Source organism: Macrobrachium nipponense, chromosome 29, assembly GCF_015104395.2.
Source record: "Macrobrachium nipponense isolate FS-2020 chromosome 29, ASM1510439v2, whole genome shotgun sequence".
NCBI classification, from domain to species: domain Eukaryota; kingdom Metazoa; phylum Arthropoda; class Malacostraca; order Decapoda; family Palaemonidae; genus Macrobrachium; species Macrobrachium nipponense.
This window is the reverse complement of record NC_061092.1, coordinates 20,635,996-20,645,573: the sequence shown is the minus strand read 5'-3', so window position 1 is coordinate 20,645,573 and position 9,578 is coordinate 20,635,996. Positions and strand designations below refer to the sequence as shown.

At 35.8% G+C, this 9,578-nt stretch overlaps 1 long non-coding RNA gene across 1 annotated transcript in view; it reads left to right on the top strand.

The window, feature by feature from the left end:
- Positions 1–1,244: 1,244 nt before the first annotated feature.
- LOC135206178 (uncharacterized) overlaps positions 1,245–9,578 on the top strand; it is a 469,022-nt gene continuing 460,688 nt past the window's right edge. Inside the window, exon 1 of the long non-coding RNA XR_010312693.1 lies at positions 1,245–1,800. This is a non-coding gene — a long non-coding RNA (uncharacterized LOC135206178). The remainder of the gene's footprint in view (positions 1,801–9,578) is intronic.

The following is a 9,578-nucleotide window of genomic DNA, read 5'->3' as shown; positions in this document are numbered from 1 at the left end:
TTATGTTAACTGTTTTCAGAAATAATCACTTGTGTAGACAGACAGGCGTAGTAGCTATACGAATACCCTAGTAATTTCATAGATTAATCATTTTAAGGGAATAGTCTGATCACAGTGTTCATATGATTATGCAGGCTCCACTCTTATATGTACAGTATATAAATTCTATTCGTACAGTTTTTATAGGTCTAGTCCTAAACTCAAGCCCATCTACTGGATGCATGTTAAGTATGAATTGTTTAAGAATGCCAAACACTGCCATATATAACTAGGTTCAACATTTAACTGTTGACAAATAAAAAGCCAAAATAACAAGAAACGCCAGAGAAGGTGAAAGGACACTGCATAGCAATGTTTAACAAAATGAATGAAGAAAACAATAAATGACAGTTGTACCTATATAACCGGGGAAGACTTATTCAATCCTGGCAACTGTGCTGGATAGCCTGTTTGAATTTCACGGAAAGTTCATTATTTACTTTGCTATATTATTTTGCTTGTCGTGCGACGGAAACTGTGTACTATATGGTTATGTAACACGAAACCTACTCGAGAGAATAGACACCAGCCAACTAAAGTGAACCATTTATTTTGCTTTTTATCATTACCATTGCAGGTGGGAATGTCCGCTACATTTATAGTGGGACCCGTCATTCCAGCGTATATACATTAAAAAAGAAACAGAGATAAATAATGGATTTAAACGATGTTAATTTTGTATGTTTACCTACATCGCTATATTAGTTACTCAAATACCGCGCCAATCACATGCTAAGTTGTTATTGGTTGAAAAGATTACGTCATGATCAGCCTCATATGTGATTGGATAATTTTGGTAATTTGGTAAAGAACAGGTTGCCAACTGGCAGCTTTCACTGCCAAATTTGGCGAGTTTTGGCGGTGAAATGAGTGTTTGGAAGTGAAAAACTACGATTTGGCAGATTAGTATTAAAGGGCTCAAATTTGGCAGTCACAAAGGAAGTCTGGCATTTCCCACTTTCTTATAATAAATAATAATGAACAAATAAAAATATTCGTTAGTTTAGACTTTTCCTTTTAAGTCCCCAAATTTAGCATAAATTTACTCATTTTGACATCACTGCCAACTCAAATCCCCCAAATCTGAGGGAAATTCTCCTTAGTAAATTATGAAAAAACGAAAAGCATGATAAGGGCGTTATAGAACCATTGCTAGTTATTTTCCAACTGTGCGAAATGATATTTTATAGGGATTTGGCAGTGAAATTCTGGGTTTGGCAGAAATCTGATCAAATTTGGCAGAAGAGGACTAGCCATGATGAGACTTGTAGTATGCGCACTTCCTTCAATTGAGTAGAACATACAGTTTCGCGATTCCGTCTTGTCAAACAGTTAGTACGAGCTTTTCTCATGAGTTATACAGTACGAGCTTTTCTCATTAATTACACGGGTTTATGATAAAACCGCGTTCATTTTCGTTTGTGAATGAACATGAAATGAAGAATTGCTTGAAATCGTGTGAATTCGGAAGAAAGTAGCCCTTGACTCTAGGAAGCCTAAATCTACCGCCATCCGTGAGAAGCAGGGTATTGATGACGTTTCCTCGTCAGAAAATTGTAGGTTACATGGTAGAATGTTAAAGGAGGTTCAAATAGTAGATTAACCAAAGAAATCAGATTGATAGCGTGTATATTACGGCCCAAGTTTTAACTGCAATGTTATGACCGCCTATCAGACTCATAGGCTAGCTATATAGCCTAGTAGGCTAGGTATGTCTTCTGCGGTCTGCTCCGTTTTTGCTAGGCAACCACAGCGAAAAAGGTAAGTGCCTAGATCAATTGAATTGATGTGTTTACTCGATTGTTTACAATAGGTAATTTGTTTTCAGGATTAAGTTGATCACTTTTACGTATATATAGTACAGTATCCTTCTAGGCTAGTTGATGTTTAATACTTTTAACCAACTACCCAGTAGTCTGATCAGTTTTCCCATGATTATGTAGACTCCATTTTTAATCATTTAGCTATGTATTGTCTAGGTGTGTGCGCGCGTGCGCTTTTAAACGCCTGGACCTACAATGTCGTAGTGTACGCTATGTTTAGGCTACGTTTATATTGATATCAAGGTAAGCCAAAGCTTATCATTCCTACATGAAAGTATGTAGGCCTAGGCCTATTAATCCTATTCATATATGAGTAGGCCTTCTAGTCTTTTGTTTTTATAGGTCTAGTCCTGTAATCGTATATGCATATAGGCTAGGCCAAGATTAATTCCTTTTCGTATGTCGTTTCGTTGACGTTTCGTTCACACAATAAGCTTTTATCGTAAGCCTCTGCTTACCAGGGGAGACCCCGAAATGCTCTTTGTTGGTTGGTTGTGGGATAAGCCGGTGGGGAGGGCGGTAGGTGACTGGAAGATCTGTCGAGTATGTGTAAACTTAAAGAAGGAAATCGCTTACGTGGTAGTTAGTCGACGTTGGTAGGTCTCAGACTGGGTGGAGAACAGCACGTGGAACGGTGGATAGCAGCTTCACTTCAAAAGACGACAAAACTGTATATTACTACGATAACCAGTTCGGTAAGTATCAGTTCATTGGGGATAAATACAAGAACTCAATCAACAGACTGTAAATATCGTAGACATAAACAAAGGACTGAGACCTAAACATAATATTTAAACTTAAAAACAAGGTAACCCATTCCGCGGTACTAGGCTACAGTTTTACTCGAAAAGACACAATTGCCATTGATTTCAGGTTTTCGCTCTCCTACAGGTTTAACTTTCTTGTCACACTACGCGTTAATCCTATCGTTAATGCTCAAGGTTGTCTTTTAACTGTGGTTAAGTGGATGCCATATCCTTGTAAATTATTAATTTTAGTGGCTTTAAAGTTTTACGTTTGTGCTGATATTAAACGCCCACACTTTCCACACTCTCCTAAGAGAATTGGGTACTGTTTTGTCAGTAACCACATGCTGAGAACATCAGTATCATTATTAAATGAACACGGCTGTATACCAATAATAAGAATCTGGAAGTTGAAAAAGAAATTATAATATTCTGAATTGAGGAATGAAGATAATACATTGAATTCAGTGTAGTTCTTAACAGTTGAAATGTGAAAATAACATCAAACTTAAAATTTTTAGACTTCAATAGATCTTCTAACAGCTACAAGCTGAATTATATAAAATAAAGTAACATATTTTTGTGCACACATGGACGTATCCAGCTTTCTGTTTTTGCTACTTATTATATTTGAAAAAAAAGAAAAAAAAAAAAAGACTTGCCTGTTGCATTTCATGTAAAACGCCAGAATCATATTTTCTCAGTTTAATGAAGTCGTAAAGTTTCATGTGCAATATGAATAAATTGTCACACAGTCACAGGCTTAAAAATTGAGTGGCTGTTTACTTTTAGACTGATTGTACCCAACATTAATATGTAAAATAGTGTGGTTTTAGAAGTTGAAATTTTCAGTTCAGCATATAAAAAAAAACTCAGTTTATTACTTGTTTATGCTGTGTAGCTCTGTGCGCATTTAGGACTTGTTTGCTACATTTTCATACACTGGAAGTATTTTACGCATATTATTCCCTACGTCGAGGTTTTTCGTATTTAAACATTAATCCGGTGTGTTCTTTCATAGCCAGACGTCTTAAGATGCAATTATTAACTTTATCGGAGAAAATAGTTACGTTTTTCAACGACACCTTTCTTCAGAATCGTAATTTTCAAGCAGTGTTATTCACAGATATACGTAAGTATTCATTGCCCCTGAGAGGAACAAGGATGGGCAGATTGAAAACAAACTAAGCTGTCTTTTGGATACCGAGCTCTAGTTGTCTAGCCTACCTGACGGTTTTCTGTATCATGACAGTGAATATGTTCGCTGTATAAGTAGGGTTATATAGTTGACAACCGAAGGTGATGGATGATAGAAGTAGGAGATGAACTTGAAATAATGTTGTAAATGAACCGTTTAATTAAGATGCATTTAAGGTACTCGTAATTTGGTGCTACTAGTACCTCGATGTAAGTGACGCGTAGATAACAACCCATAGAAGGACCGATTATTTCCTGTACATTTTTTGTTTTGTTTTGGGGGGTGGGCGGGATTTGATACGTTATATATATATATATATATATATATATATATATTATATATATATATATATATATATATATATATATATATATATATATATATATATATATATATATATATATATATATATATATATATATATATATATATATATATATATATATATATATATATACATATATATATACACACACACAATGTGAATAATAAATATCAGAGCAAAGTGATTTGAAATTGCAGATCCCGAAGTTTTTAGTAGCCCAACTTGAAACCAAATTGTACATTTGCCAAAATACCCGAAATTATTAGACTACAAAATTTGTTGGATGTTGCCTTTACTTAAGGAGATGAACAGTAGTTTAAGTACAGTATATTAGCGGACGATTTTAATAGCAAAACCACTTGACATAGGTTTCCACACCTGTCGGGAAAATAAGTGAAAAATATTTACTTCGTGATCTAGGTTTGCTTCAGAATTAGCTAAATTGGCGTTGGAACCTTTTACAGTCAAGTTCGTTAAATAGAACAAGCAGACCGCTGTGCAGAGATGTTTGCTTAGCAACAAATTTCGTTGTCCACACCTCCCGACCGCCAGTATGACAGACAAGGTGGAAGCAAATGACATTTGCTCAATCTGAATAAGTATCTGCACACATCTGTTTCCTTACGCAAGAATTGAGAAGCAGACATATACATAAAATGTCCACCTTATCAGTTACATGCTTTTATAAAAGCGTTTTATGCAAAGTATATATGCCTAACATTGATATGCTCCTTGCACTTTAGCAGCTATGTGGGTGTTCTGTTCATAAGTGATACCCGGAATGAACGTTGCCAGAAAACTTCAATTATTTTTGTAGTCATATTTTTTTTTTCTTTCATAAAATGGGAGTATGAACTAAAGACCTTCCATGTTAAGGGAAAAATTAAAGCTGTCGTTATAGTATACGAAGCTTAAAAAAAAGGACTTCTTAAATACACGTGTAACGTTTTATATTTACAAATATCGTTAAATATCCTATTCTTACGAATATTAAGATAAAAATATCGTTTTATATCCAATTCACTATACCTCGGAAATGACTGACACTGAAGGGGAATTATAGACGATGAGTGCTTCGTCCCACGAGCTGGAACCCTGCGCTGCTGTCTCCCCTAGCTACCCCTAATCCTCCCCCATCCGGGCGGACAAACAGGTTAGCGGTAGGGCGCGGATGTCTCCCGTTCCCCTACCTACCCCGCCCCACCCGAGGCGAACAAACTGGTTTACATTATCGTGTCTCCCCTACTGTCACCCGGGAGAGGACGTACAAGAAAAATTTCACTCGGATTTTATTATTATAAATTTTTACTGATATAAAGTAATAAATTTTTACTGATATAAAGTATTAATTGTTAAGAAGTTGTGGTACAACCAGTCGTGCATTAGCATGGTCTCCTACTTTTATACAAACGACGCAAGTTTTATAAGCACAAGTTAGCTAAGTACTAAAAATATCGTAAATTCAACTAATGGTCTAGTATTTTTTTATTATTATTTTGATTATCCATCTCCGCGTTTGAGAGAATCTTATTTCCGCGCTTGCTTGTGACATCCCTTCTAACGAGGCTTGTCTCAGATGTGGTCTCCCCAAATTAGGGTAAGCTAAAATGTAAAGGGAGGCGTTGGCCGGCATCCTTCCAAATAAGTTTCTCTTCTGCGCCTCCTCTCCCTCTGAATCTTAGGATATACGTAGGTGAGGGAGCAAGTTCCTAATTTCCCTTTTTTTATGTATATATTCTTAAGCTTAAAAAGGCTGTAAATTATTTATAATAGTGGTGCAACCAAATTATGACTGAATTTGAACATAATAGAGAGAGAAATTTGGTGATTTGGTACTGCTGTAATTTCGCTTAACCGGTTACAATAAAAAAAATAAAGCTATATAACTGATACGAATGCTATGAACAAAAACCACTAATCCAAAAGGGTGTAATTCAAAAACGTCTGCTGTAATAAGTGGCAACAAACTATGTATTATGATTGCTATACGTACATGGAATATACATATACATATTAATACAAGTTAATGTGATACGTTTAGTTTATATATATATATATATATACATACATACATACATACACACACACTCAGAGCTCATTACATGCTAACCCTTATATTTGGAATCACGTTCAGACACACCTAACTTAGATCTCGTTTGATAAATATGTCGAATTTTTAGAATTTTTCACGTGTAAATTCATTTTATTTCTAATATCCGAACACCGGGGCAGGCAGAGATCTCCAAAGGAACCATGATTACGAGAAGGAACAAAAATCTAGTCAAAACAAGTGAACCGCCTCCCCTCTCCCCCCCATTTTTCCGCTTTCCCTTCTGAACCTGAGGAAAAGCAAATTTCTCGCAAAAGCCCTTCGGCATGTTGTAATCGGGATTAATACCCTGTTGATATTTTCACTTACTTTAGCAGTGTTAACGGTATTGGCGATCTAATAACACTCACGTTCACGTAATTCGTAGTTGTTAAAAAAAAAATCCTGTCCAAGTGTTCACTGTTGAGAGCGATTCTGTGTGACTGTGTGAGCTGTGTGTCAGATTACTGTACAAATGTGATCACGATTCTCTTTCTTCTGCTGCGCTTAGTTGATATTTAGAAATTATCGTACAGGAACTCTTATGTCTTTCTGGGGAAAAAAATGAAAAAATAAAATTGCGACTCCTAATCTGGCAAGGAATGGAGGTATAGGTGCGTCTCCTAAAAAATTCGTTCTGCCGCTGTTGACTTAAGCACTGAATCATGTATATACCTGGGAAAATAATCAGCAGACGAGAAACTTTATTTTCAGCCTTTTACCATCTCTCTTTGTTTGAACACATTTCCTTACATTTGTTTACAGCAACTATGATCTGTCAGCTTCCCGTCCTCCTCGTACTTTTGTTTTACTTTTTATTTTCGTATACGTTTATCACAAAGTGATAAGAGATCGAAGTATTGAGAGGTCTGTTAAGAGTACATTTGCATCCATACTGATATCATTTTGTTTACACATTATTGTACTTTGAGATACATCTTTGAACATATATTGATAAAAAACTTTATGATAAATAAAAATGTTATTTAAGATACATCCTTGAACTTAAATAAAAATGTTATTTAAGATATATCTTTGAACCTATCTTGATCAAAAGCTTTATGATAAAATAAAAATTTTATGACGAGTTCGAAAGTAGGCCTAAAGACTGAGTGGTATTTTGTTCGCGTAACTGGTCGTTTTATTTGCCACGCAGACACAGGAGAGAGAGAGAGAGAGAGAGAGAGAGAGAGAGAGAGAGAGAGAGAGAGAGAGAGAGAGAGACGGGGGCCGGGTGGAGGGGGGCGAATTAAAAGTTATATATCGAATATGAGCTCCTGCTGCATAATTCTTAAAAGGTGTTCTCACTGGGGTACCATGGAACTTCGGTAAGGAACGTGTTTTTTTTTTTTTTTTTTTTTTTTTTTAAGGTATATTTATAGTTGATCTTCCTTTTGGGGGTCAAATTTCTTTTTCCCCATTCTGATTGAACTAGGTGAAAGGAAAACTCATGGCCACCCTTCTAGCCCAGTCCGTATAAAAAGATTGTAAGTGGGAGTCAATGAAATGAATCTTGAAGTTGTTTTGCTCCTAAGGCCAAATATGACGCATCGTTGAAAGAGCCCCCACAGTTCATGGAAAGACGCCCAGGTCACATTTTGTAGGCTTCATTGCATGTCTTTATGATTATTTTCATGATATTCTTTGTATAGTTATTCGTTAGAACTATCAGTATGTGAGTTTTCACCGGGTATTTTTGTTTCGGAAAACGAAAAGATGCGTTGTTTACAAGATGAGCGTTGTAGGTGCGGCGTTGGAGAGGTACTGGTTTAGGGTGTGCCAATGAATGGAAAGATGTTTGAATGAATGAGCGTAGGTGTGGCCTATGCCCAGGAGAAGGATGCCAGTTACAAACTGGCATTTATCCCATTTTAAATGTGTGGGTTTTTTTCAACCCTCGTGATACAATCCTGAAGAGAAAATGTAAAAGATAAGTTGCAACAATTTATTTTTAGCTGCAACTCGAACTGTGTCAAGTAAAACGAAGTAAGTATAAGACAGAAATTTCTCTGAGGTAAACAGTGCTAAACATGGTCTTTTCTTGTGTTTCACTGGAAGAGCATCGTTCTGAAGTTTAATGCGACGTTTTGCTATGAGATGAATGGTCTAAATTTATAATATGAGGCTTCTGAAGAGGGCATCTTAACATTGACGATAATCATTTCCTGAAAAGTGGACTGGAATCCCCCACAGGTTCGTACATTCGGTAAGCAAAGAATTGTGACAAAGGACGAAATCAAATAGGAAATATCCAGATGGGATAATGTGACCCTAAAATATCGAGTCAAGAATGAAAGTGTGGACCCAGTTGCTTCTAGACACAAGTGTGTGGTAGTCGGTTCTTAAGCCTGTTCGTGGAGTATGTCCCTGGAATATATTAGACAAATTTGACCGGTTGTGCTCAATTACCGTTCAGTGATGAGGTGCGAAGTGTGCGTCATGGACGGTTAAAATACATTCCTTGTAAGGAATGTTTTTAATCTTGTGGTTTTCAATATGATCTTTGTAGCCTCGAGTCGTGTGTGTTGCTTAGGCCTGATAGTGTCCTTAATAATATAAGAAGTATTTTATACTAATGTTACCGAAAATCCTCGAAAGGCTACCGAAATTTGATCTTGATGTCTCTTGCATATATTTCTATGTGAAATTTGTTAGTGTTTGTTTTCATTGCCATTTCCCATTATTTAAAAGTATTGTGGCCTTCGTTAAAGGTTCGTCCAAAGGTATATTGAAAATTCTTTACAAAATGAATGAGATCAGCAGTTTCCTGTGTTCACTGGGTCTTAAAATTGTAATCAGCTGCGAGTTCATCGAAGTATTATTATTATTATTATTTCGGGAGTAGACCCTCTTTTCAACAAGTCTTGTTAAAAAGGATTGCTGCATCAGCTCCATTAAATATGTATATTATTATTATTATTATTATTATTATTATTATTATTATTATTATTATTGGCGTATTAATAAGGTAGCCTGTGGTAAAGTTGTTAAGGATTCATGGGTTTTGTGCAATTAGCAGCCCATAAATATAATTATTGGGCGTTTACGGCATCAAGATGGACTATTCACCTAGTGAAGACTTAACTGTCATAATGAGGAATGGAAAGGAAGTGGTCTTAAACAGTTGAAGTTCTCATGTTTGTATGGTTAATCATTCAACGCTTTTGAGGTCGTTAGGTAAAAATCAATTTGTGTAACTTATCGTTGAGGATTTCCTTTATTTGCCAGATAACTAAATAATAATAATAATAATAAAAAGTTTAACATTTTGTGTTTAAGATCGATCGTTTTATGATCAGGATCTGCAGTTTAGTTTTGGAAGTATACGAGTCGTGACGACAAAATGAACGTGGATTAA